General features: G+C 47.2%; 1 long non-coding RNA gene across 3 annotated transcripts; it reads right to left on the bottom strand.

The window, feature by feature from the left end:
- Window positions 1–2,229: 2,229 nt before the first annotated feature.
- On the bottom strand, window positions 2,230–8,600 carry LOC129195904 (uncharacterized). 3 transcript variants are annotated; one of them, XR_008573993.1, is made up of 5 exons: window positions 8,546–8,600; window positions 8,335–8,441; window positions 4,894–5,013; window positions 3,301–3,432; window positions 2,230–2,415 (listed from the first exon to the last, which is right to left on the bottom strand). It is a non-coding gene; the product is annotated as an uncharacterized LOC129195904 (long non-coding RNA). The 3 variants fall into 3 exon arrangements; XR_008573992.1 differs by having other exon boundaries at window positions 8,335–8,596; XR_008573994.1 differs by having other exon boundaries at window positions 3,301–3,408; window positions 8,335–8,596.
- Between the last annotated feature and the right edge of the window lie 929 nt (window positions 8,601–9,529).

Here is a 9,529-nt window from a genome sequence, read left to right as displayed (position 1 = left end):
GGTGAGCACCGCCTGAGAAACGGCAAATGAAAGAATCCAACGAGGACATCAGGAGCTCAACCTCCAAAAAAAAACCACCTGCACCAACCAGATGCATCCAGCGAAAAAGCATCAATCCACAGGCAGCTCAGCTCAGTAATATGGGGCCAGGCAGAGAAATTAAGCCCTGGACCCCCTTTTTGGGTCCTTCATCCCTCACTCACTGCCTTCGTTGGGATGCCAAAGCCAGTCAGGAGATGCTGAACCTCCTTGGCTTGTGTTCATTTCTCGTAAGTAATGACTATTAGTATTCAGGCCAAAGACCTCGCAGCATTATACAGTTCAATATTTTCTGCCCCTGTAACAAAGACAATCCATTTCGCATGCAGAATGCAGGAGTGCAACCTTTTGTTACTCGAGTTTCTTAAATTTTTATCTCAAAAATCAATGAAGGAATTGGAATTCCACATTTCATTTTATGGTCAGGAGAAAAACAAGGGAAAGCACAAGGGAAAATGATGAAAAAGGGGGAAAGGGGGGAAAAAAAACCAACTAGCTCATCCAGATATGCTCATAAATTCTTTAACAATTTAATTACTGTGCATTTTGTGCTTTGGTTTTAAAGCTTTGAATGAGGGTTGGGTTTTTTTGTTGTATTTTTTTTTCCCCTGCAGAGTCTATAGAATTGCTTGTCTTTTGTAGTTGATCTTCTTGGAGAAAGAAATTATTCTCCATCCAATTAATCTAATTAGAATGTAATCAAGTTGTAGAGATCTGTGCAGCAGTGTGAGTGATTAGGAAAAATTACCTTTCCGCAAAGAGTTTAAATTTAATTTTAGTTCCATAATCTAAAGCCCAAATAAAGGAAAGTGTAATTTGCACTGCAATACTTCGTGCCATGCCGCCTGTTTCCTGGGTAGAAGAGCAAATTTCAGCTGTATCCACAACAAACCACCCTCGTGTTTCACAGCTCAATCGGTGTAAAAAACAACGGTTTCCATTTTCCAGAAGGAAATGGGAAGACACGCTCTGCCCAAGATCACGCGATGGGTGGCTGAGAGCAAAGCTGGGTTTTTAGTGCTCCAGTCTAGTGTTTAACCCATTAGACCGTGGCCCAGAGACGCTGCCAGCTGGTGGGCTGCCGGCACCAGGATGCTTTTGCCAACCGTGAGCATTGCTGTAGCATTCAAGTGAGAGAGAGTGAAGCCCTGCAGCAAGGAAGAGTCCACAGGAATTTTCTTATTGTCTACACTGTCTCTCCAAATCAAGAATAAAAATTAAAGACCTCAAATTCATCTGTGCAATGAAATATTTTCAAACCAGTTGCTTTCCACCACATCAGGAGTTTTCCAGGGCCAGAAATAGTTCAGGAAATAGAAAAGAATTAAACTGGCATTTTTTTGGTAATTTTCTAAATTATTCCTTTGGCTTTCAGCCTTCCCATTTCCACTCAGCTGAGACATTTCACTGCAGACACAGCTTTTCTTTCCCTCTGGGAAAGGTTTCGGAGGTGGGAGGTGTACCGCCACTTTCAGCTCATCAGTGCATCAGCAAAGCTAAGACAAAAAGTGTTGCATTAGGCTGCATTAAATCTCACTGAAGCTGGCGACCAGAATAGCTGCCTTTCACATTAGACGGGTGTAAGCCATTATGAGCACCTGGATCTCAAAAGCCACCTACCCTTTAGAGACCTGGCCCACCCAAAATCTTGCACCAGGCCCCTCTGCTCTATCCCACTAGCTAGATAGAAACCAGCCTTCCAAAATTCAAGTGGGGACATTCAGTCCCCAGAATCACATCTCTGCTGAGCATGGGTCAGCTTTTCAGACAAGATCTCCACTAAACTGCTGAGCATCGTCCCTGAAGCCCCGTTCCCATGTTCACCAGTCAAAAACCAAGCAACAGAAGTGGTTTTGTGATGGACAACATAGATACTTGCATGCATATAGACCCATGTGTGTAGCCTAAAAGGGCAATGATTTTTAATACACCCCATGAGAAGTTCCTCCTGTCCTTAAGCGAAGATCTGAGACTAAGAGGTGGAGATGAAGTTAGTACCCTGTTAGTTGCAGAAGTATCCAGCCAAGACTCATTCCCATTGCCCAGTCAGGGCAAAAAAGAGGGGAAATAAAAAAAGGAAAAAAAATTAATTTTGTTGTTACAATGCTCAAATTTATGAATTCCAAACATTTTTAACATTCTCTATACTAAAAGAAGCGCTTCCCACACTTTTCCTCTTTTTGCAATATTCCGAAGCATTTTTAGGGTGTAAATCTTTATTCATCAGAGCTGGGAGGAGTGGGGTGGTTGCTCAGTTGCTTCCTCTTCATGTGACACTGATCCCCCCCAGCCCTGGCTGTTGTAACAGCGGTGGCGATGAGGATGTTGTCCCCTTAGGACCCTCCATGGAGCACGACATGACCACTTACCACAGCCCTTGAGGGAAAGGGGTGAAGGAAAAGGGAAAAAGAGACGGTGGGAAGGAGAGTGGGAGAGACAGAGAGAGAAAAATGAATTGCTTAAAACTCCTATTACTCTTCATTACCTTCTGCTTTATGTAAGTTCCAAGGTTCATTTACTAGCTGTAAGTAGCCCGGTGCCTTTGTGTGTAAGAGTTGTCATGCCTATTGCTCCCATTAATGTACTGCGTGAAACTAAAGGTAGCTCGGCTGGTGCTGCAAAGCCAAATCAATGTAACTAATGTACCTCGTGCAACAAATCCGTAATTGTCCGTTGTTGGACTAGATGGATGGGATTCAAGTATTTGTTTGAGAACAGGGACAGAGAGGGAGATTACAGCCGGTGGGAGCTGGAAGTGATGAAGCTCAGAAGATTGCTTCAAAACCTTTCCTTCCTTTGGCGAGACGTGGCCAGGTGATGTTGTATCAGTGGCCTGAGGGGTTCATTTGAATGAATTGGTCTTTTGTTTTGTTTGGTTGGGGTTTTTTAAGATTAAAATGTGCTTTTTGCAGAGAATCCTCAGGATTCCTTTAAAATCTACTTTATCTCTGCACAGACCCACTGGCTGGGTATGGCCAGGACAGCCAACACCCCGGTTCTGTATAAAAACACCAGTGAGCGAGGCAGCATGGTCTGAACACAGAGGAACATTCATATTTTACCTGAGGGGATATAACTTTTTTATGTATTTTTCCTAGCACATACTTGTAGGCTTGCTCATGCAGGGTTTTTTCTTTGGGCCTCTCTTTAAAAAAAAAAAGAAATTTTTTTAAAGAAATTATGGTGGAGCTCAATATTCAGGTGTGGAAAGGAGGGTGGGAGTTGCTGCCACACATGGGACAGCCCGGATTATACACAGACCTTGGCTTTTCTGGGTTTGAAAGTTGCAAACTGAGGTCTTCATCCTACCAGGAGGTTCCCAGGGTTGGTGAGGTCTCGGGTTCACTTCCCATCTTCCTTATGTACAGCCTTCGTGGAAAAGAATGGAGTTTTCTTGTTTGTAGTCATCAAAATATATCGAGAGAGAGAGAGGATTACTCATGTCTTGGAATATATATTTTAGAGAAACAGTATAAATATTTTGGATTGTCATTCATTAAACATGTGTTTCCTTAGAGTTCGCTGGGAAGGGAGGTTGCAATAGGTCTATGGACCCCTGAGGTCTGCTTTTGAGGAAAAGTCTGACTCTTTCATGTTTCTCGCCTGTTTTACTGCAGACCCCTCCAAAGAAAGGCTCTGAAGAACCTCTGTGTCATGGTGTCCTTCCTTCCCTGGCTGAGGAGCTGTGCTAATGTATGCATCTCACTCCTACGGGCTCTTTTGGAAATCCTAACCCTATAGCAGCGGCTGTGATCTATGGCCCCTACATTGTAGCTGGGCATATATAGAATCATAGAATCATAGATATATGATTCTATATATCATTCTATAGATGATTCTATGTATCATCTATATATCATTCTATATATGATTCTATATATGATTCTGTATATCATCTATATATGATTCTATATATCATATATAGCTATGTTACACGCTATTTCCAAGTCCACCGGTTGGTCTATAATGTTCCTGGATGAGCCTGGTGGTGTGTGCTGTGAAGGACACAACAAAAACTAGTCCCTGCCCCAAAGACCTTGAAACCTAAAGACATGATAAGTTCAGAGAGCGAAGGAGAAATGAGCACTGAGAGGGACAGTGATTTATCCAAGGTCACCCAGCAAATCAATGGCAAAGGATTTTCCAACCCCCACAGAAGTCCCTCACAGCACAAAAATGTTTTCTTGTAATGCAAAAAATCCTCCTTTCTATATTTAGCTGCAGAATTACTCCTGAAACACGTTAGTTCTCCAGGCTCCTTGGACAAAATAATGTTATTAGACCGAATGCCAGTGGAGGCAAAGATGATTTGACATTTCATTGAAAATTGCACCCAGGACTATTAAGGAAGGGGAACTTATTTGGATGCACTGCAGGCACGAACTCTTCAGATTTACACTTTTCAGTCAGAGCTGCCTGCAACCCTTCTGCAAAATCGGAGAGGAATTTCATACTTTTTTTCCCCCCTCTCTCTCTTTACACTGAGACAAATCTCCAGGAAAATTCATTACGCGGTTTAAGTGATGGGATTTATCATTCCATTCAGCTTCTCCAACTCGGAGCTCTCCTTACTGTCACACCAGCGAGGCAATTCTAATTTGTTTCTTTCATATTTCCCCCATGAAGTTCGCCTCTGAATGACGGGAAGAAAATAGAGACGAGAACCTAGAATGGCTTGGGGCTAAACATAGCGCCGCGGGATGATTTTCTGCTGGCTGCTTCTCTGGGGCTGGGGAGCCTTCGTAAAAGGAGAGATACTCCAAGGCAGTTGATGGGGACCTAATGCAAACCTCCTAGCAGGGCTTCTGCACAGTGCTGGTGCAAATCAGAAGCCCAGATAGGTCTAGCACCTACCACGGAGGAGGTTTTTCACCACTGAAGGAGGGCTGCTGGCTCAGCTGGTCCTTGTGTGCGCTGCATTTCTCTGAGATCTCCCCATAGTCAGAGCACTTCTTCCCATCCTGTGTCTCTTCCCTGTGAAGCACAAGGATGAAAATTAAGCCCTTCACTCAAGGAACAGCTTCACACCTCTTCTGTGTAATGAGAAATCTCTGCTGGGTGGACGGCATCACCAGGAGGTCACCATGCTCCCAAGACAGGACCAAAGGTGTCCTGCAGAGCAGGAGACGGGCAGTGCCAGCAGCTGACTTAGTCACAAACACCCTGGAGCATCATGAAAAAGCCACCAGAGCATGAACAGCCCCAAGGCAGCAGTGTGCCCAGGGGAGATCCAGCACCCCCACCCCTATCCCCCCGTTATCGCTCAGGGTGTGGGTCCCACCTCAGCTGAGGTGACAGTCCCTGCATCCCCTGCATCTTTCCCCAGCCCGGGCTTGCCGGGGTGGTGAACCTCAACAAGGCACCGTGCAGCCAGGGAAGGCTCCGGGGAGGCATTGAGCATCTGTTTTAGACAAGACCCTAAATCTGGGACCCAAGTCCCATTTTAAATGTGTAAGTCCTTTATTAGCTCTGACCTTTATCTAGTGTTAATAATAAATTGATGGTGTTTCCTATTAGCCTCGTATAATACATCTTTGGCTAATAAACACTGCGGCCATATACCCAGAGAGTTTGTTTCTATCTGCCTGGAGTTATCACTCCATAAACAAGAAGCTGCTCCACACGATCATCTAATTGATATATTTTGCTTGATTCCAAATAAGCTATAAAAAGGTACGTTTGTTGTGGGGAAAACTAGAGTTTTTATCATCTTCTGCCTCATTTTCAGGGAGGATGAAAGGAAGAAATCCACTTTATGTTTACTAAAATATTTAGAACAAGCTGTGAAAGATGGAAAACATTTTAGAATAACTGTAAGTTGTATTAATACGATAGTCCATCCTTGAGAATAAAATGTAGTCATAGGTAGGTAGATAGCTATTAAAGAGATAAAGAGATCTTACTTTAAATTGACGTGTATCTTATTTGATTGCAGCACCATTCCCATGCAGTTTCAATGTTCTTTCTCCACTAACACCAAATTAATTCATTTTGATTACTGTTATTATGGCAAATGGCAAAAGGAATTAACGGTGATGAATCAGGCGCTTACTGCGAAGCGCGAGCTGGATTTCCCACCTCCCGTTGAGACGCAACGAGACCTGCGCACGGTTGCAAGGCCATAAAAATGATGGAAGGAAATCATCTGGCAGATTAAAAAGATTCCTTGCAAGGTAACGTCTGCCAGACTTTGTACAAGACCCAAGATCATCCCTGTGACCTACAAACAGAAACAGAAGTATTTCTTCCCTGTTGAACTACATTTTTGGTTCAAGAGAGGGTGGCGTGGTCGTAGTGAGTGCCAGGACGGAGCCTGGCACCGGCTGAGCAACCAAAGGGCAATTTCTGCAGCTGCAGGAGGTTGCCCATTCGAAAGGCAAATTTCAGTAGCAGCAAATGTGCAGGGCTGCAAAAAGTGAAGCAGGTCTGGAAAGCAGCTCCAGGGCTGCCGAGGGGCTGCGGTGCCTCTCGGGTCCCATCCTCTTGCCTGCACCACGTTTGCAGTCAGTCTCATGACTTCTCTCCAGCTTGACTTGCACCAGCTCTTTTTTATTCCCCACGGCATCACTGGGATAAGGGAGGCACCACTCGCACTCCTGAAGCTACTCCTGTTTTCTCCACTAATAAGCTCCTGGAAGATATCAGATGAACTACTCCACGCCCAAGTTACAGCCTGATTTTTCTTATATTTGTCAGGCCGGTGGGACCTCAGCTGAACAGCAAAGAGATGAGAACCAGCTCCGCTCATCTCTGCAGCTCTCTGCACCAGTGTCACTGCACGGGGGGGGTCTGGCATCGCTGCTCAGCTACACAGGGAAAGCACAGTGCTGCATTTAGGGCAGGCGATGGGGGACTTGGGTGATCTATATTCAAGTCCCACCAGGGCTGGAGAATCCCCCCTGTTTGGGGGATTTTATTCTGGCCTGGAAAAAGATTGCTGGCATTGGTAAGTCTAAAAGGACTGTGGGGAGAAAACAAAATCACAGCCCTGACTGACAGGCCTGTTGGCAAAAGGGGAAAAAAAAAAATTAAATAAATAAAAAAGAAAGCAGCCCTGCACAAATGAAGTTTACCCTAGCTGGAGCATCCTAAAGCTCCAGCTTGTTCAAGGAGGGGATTGAGCTCAGCAGCTGAAGAAGTCCCCACGAGAGGGCATTGCTGCAATGGCTCTGTGCAAGGCCCTGCATTTCCCTGCTGCTGTTAACCCCTCTGCAAGGTGGAGATGACAGTTCTAAAGTCTTTCTCCCCGCGCCGCGTGTATCTTGGGGCTTTTCAGGGCCACAGACTGGATCTGCCTCCACCAGCTTAGCGTGGACCCCTTCCACCTCTCCCCATCTCTGACATTAACGCATGCTCCTCTTAACCTGAGCTCCGGAGCTTCTGGGATAGAGCCCAAATTTTCACGCTGCCCTGCTCTCATTTCAGGCAGGACAGACTGAGCATGAGTGGGAGCAGAGAGCATTTCGGTAACAGCACAGATCACACATGCATTGAGGTGAGGGGGTGTTGCCTGGCTCTGTGGCATTGCACTTGCTTTCCTCTCCACACTCTTGGGTTATTTGGCAGTGGGAACAAGACCGTAGGTGGGGGCCTGATGCCTCCTGGCAGCTCCCAGCATCTGGCCGAGACGCCGGTGGCATTGCTGCAAAGAGCCCTGCGGTCACGGGCGTGTTGGGCGTGCAGCGCGGCACCGGGGCAGTCACTGCACACACGGGTTATTATGGAAAGTGTCACCCAGGCAGGCTTTTATTGGAATTCCCATAATTAATGTGCCTCTACCCTGACTCCCAGCCAGCGCCTCGCCAGGGCTTACGCTTCCCTTTTACTTAGCTGTTAGGGCTCGGTGGACTGAGGCTGTGAGCTGAGAACAGCTGAGATGACGAGTGTGGCACAGCAAGCAATGCCACTTCTGCAACGCCCTGGGGCACCCACGCCGCCCCTCAGCCCGAGGTGGCCAGAATGGCTCAGAGGTCAGACACAGGGTCTGTTCGGCAGGTTTGGGCTCTGCCAGGGATGGGCAATAGCTGCTTCATATGGACAGGCAAGAAACTCTGAGCTTCACCAGAGAGATGGGCAAGACCCAGCACTTTGGGTCCCTGCTCTGCCCTGGGTGGGTTTGAGCCTCTCGCTGCCCTCACAACGGAGGCTCTTGCACTTTTCTAAGGACATATTTTCAGATTTTCAGAAAAACAGGCAGCAAGAAAGACCCACCTGTACCCCAAATTCATTTTGAAAGGCACAAGACCCAGCATGAGCCTTCCCCCAGCACAGAGACCTGCCCCCAGCACCCTGTACCTGCTCCTGCAGTTACGGACCCGGTAGCCTCCACTGTGTCTGACGGTGGTGGTGTTTCCACGGCTGGGTCCTTTGCATGGTCAGGATTATCTCTGTCCATCCAGGAGCTGCAAAAACCAATGAAAATTTTGAGAAGCTAAAGTCATCATGGAGCAGACGCCATTTATTTGTTTGTTTGTTTGTTTGCAGACACCGAGAAACGATGCAGTACTATTAGCATTTCAAGTCCTCAGCCCTGCCGAGTGCACACGGAAATAGCAGCGCCGCGTCTCCCTCTGTTTAACCCAGCGGGAGAGCAAGGGCTGCTTTAATAGGGAGGCGATGCGGAGGTGGCTGCGCAGGAGGGAGCACAGGGAGAGCAGCATCCTGGCTGGCAAAGGACGTGGTCCCCCACGTGCCAAGGCCACCGCCTGTTCCCGTCCCATATCCGGGCCAAACTGGGGGTCCTGAAGTGCAGGGATGTGGGAAGGAGGGGAGGAGAGCGGGGTCGGGAGATAGGGCCAAGGGAAGGTACTTTCCCCATTCCAAGTGTGGCGTTCCTTTGGGGTGAGATTTGAGAGGGACTAATAACTTAGGGGGTTTATTATAGCAGCAGCAATACTAGCAAGCAGAGCTCGGCAGGAGGGAGGGGGAATGGCCACATCTCCCATTTAACAGTCTCTAACAAATCTCAGCATTGCCCAGGCTGACCCAGGCTGCTTCAGGAGAGGTTTCCTTGCCATCCTAACCACTTTGGGGCTCCATCATCCCTTCCCTCTGATGCAACTCAAAGCCTATCTTTGCCCCCCTTTCCCACTTCTAAGGGATGCAGCTATTTCTGTATTACAGGGAAGTTTTAGGAGCAGAATCCATTAGGGGCTCATTTACAGCCATGTCCTTAGGCAGACGCAAACCTCACTTCACTGAGATGATAGACTAATCCATCAACCTACTTCACCGCTGGCCTGTTCTGTCTGGAAACGGCATTACTGAGCACAAGTACCTAACACCAGCCTGCGCCTGTCTTCTCAGTCTCTTTGCAGCCCGGAGATGCTCAAGTACTCCTGGACCCCTGTGACCAACAGAGAAAAACCCATGCAGCACCATGGCCATGTGCCCCAGTGCTGTGCTAAAGGGAGAGGGTTTCCTCTTCCACTCACTGACCTGCAGCTTTTGCAAAAACATGGGCTGTATCCTTACAGCCGGAACACAGAGA

The sequence above is a fragment of the Grus americana genome, chromosome 23 (assembly GCF_028858705.1).
Source record: "Grus americana isolate bGruAme1 chromosome 23, bGruAme1.mat, whole genome shotgun sequence".
Taxonomy (NCBI): Eukaryota; Metazoa; Chordata; class Aves; order Gruiformes; family Gruidae; genus Grus; species Grus americana.
This window is presented reverse-complemented; position numbering and strand designations above follow the sequence as displayed.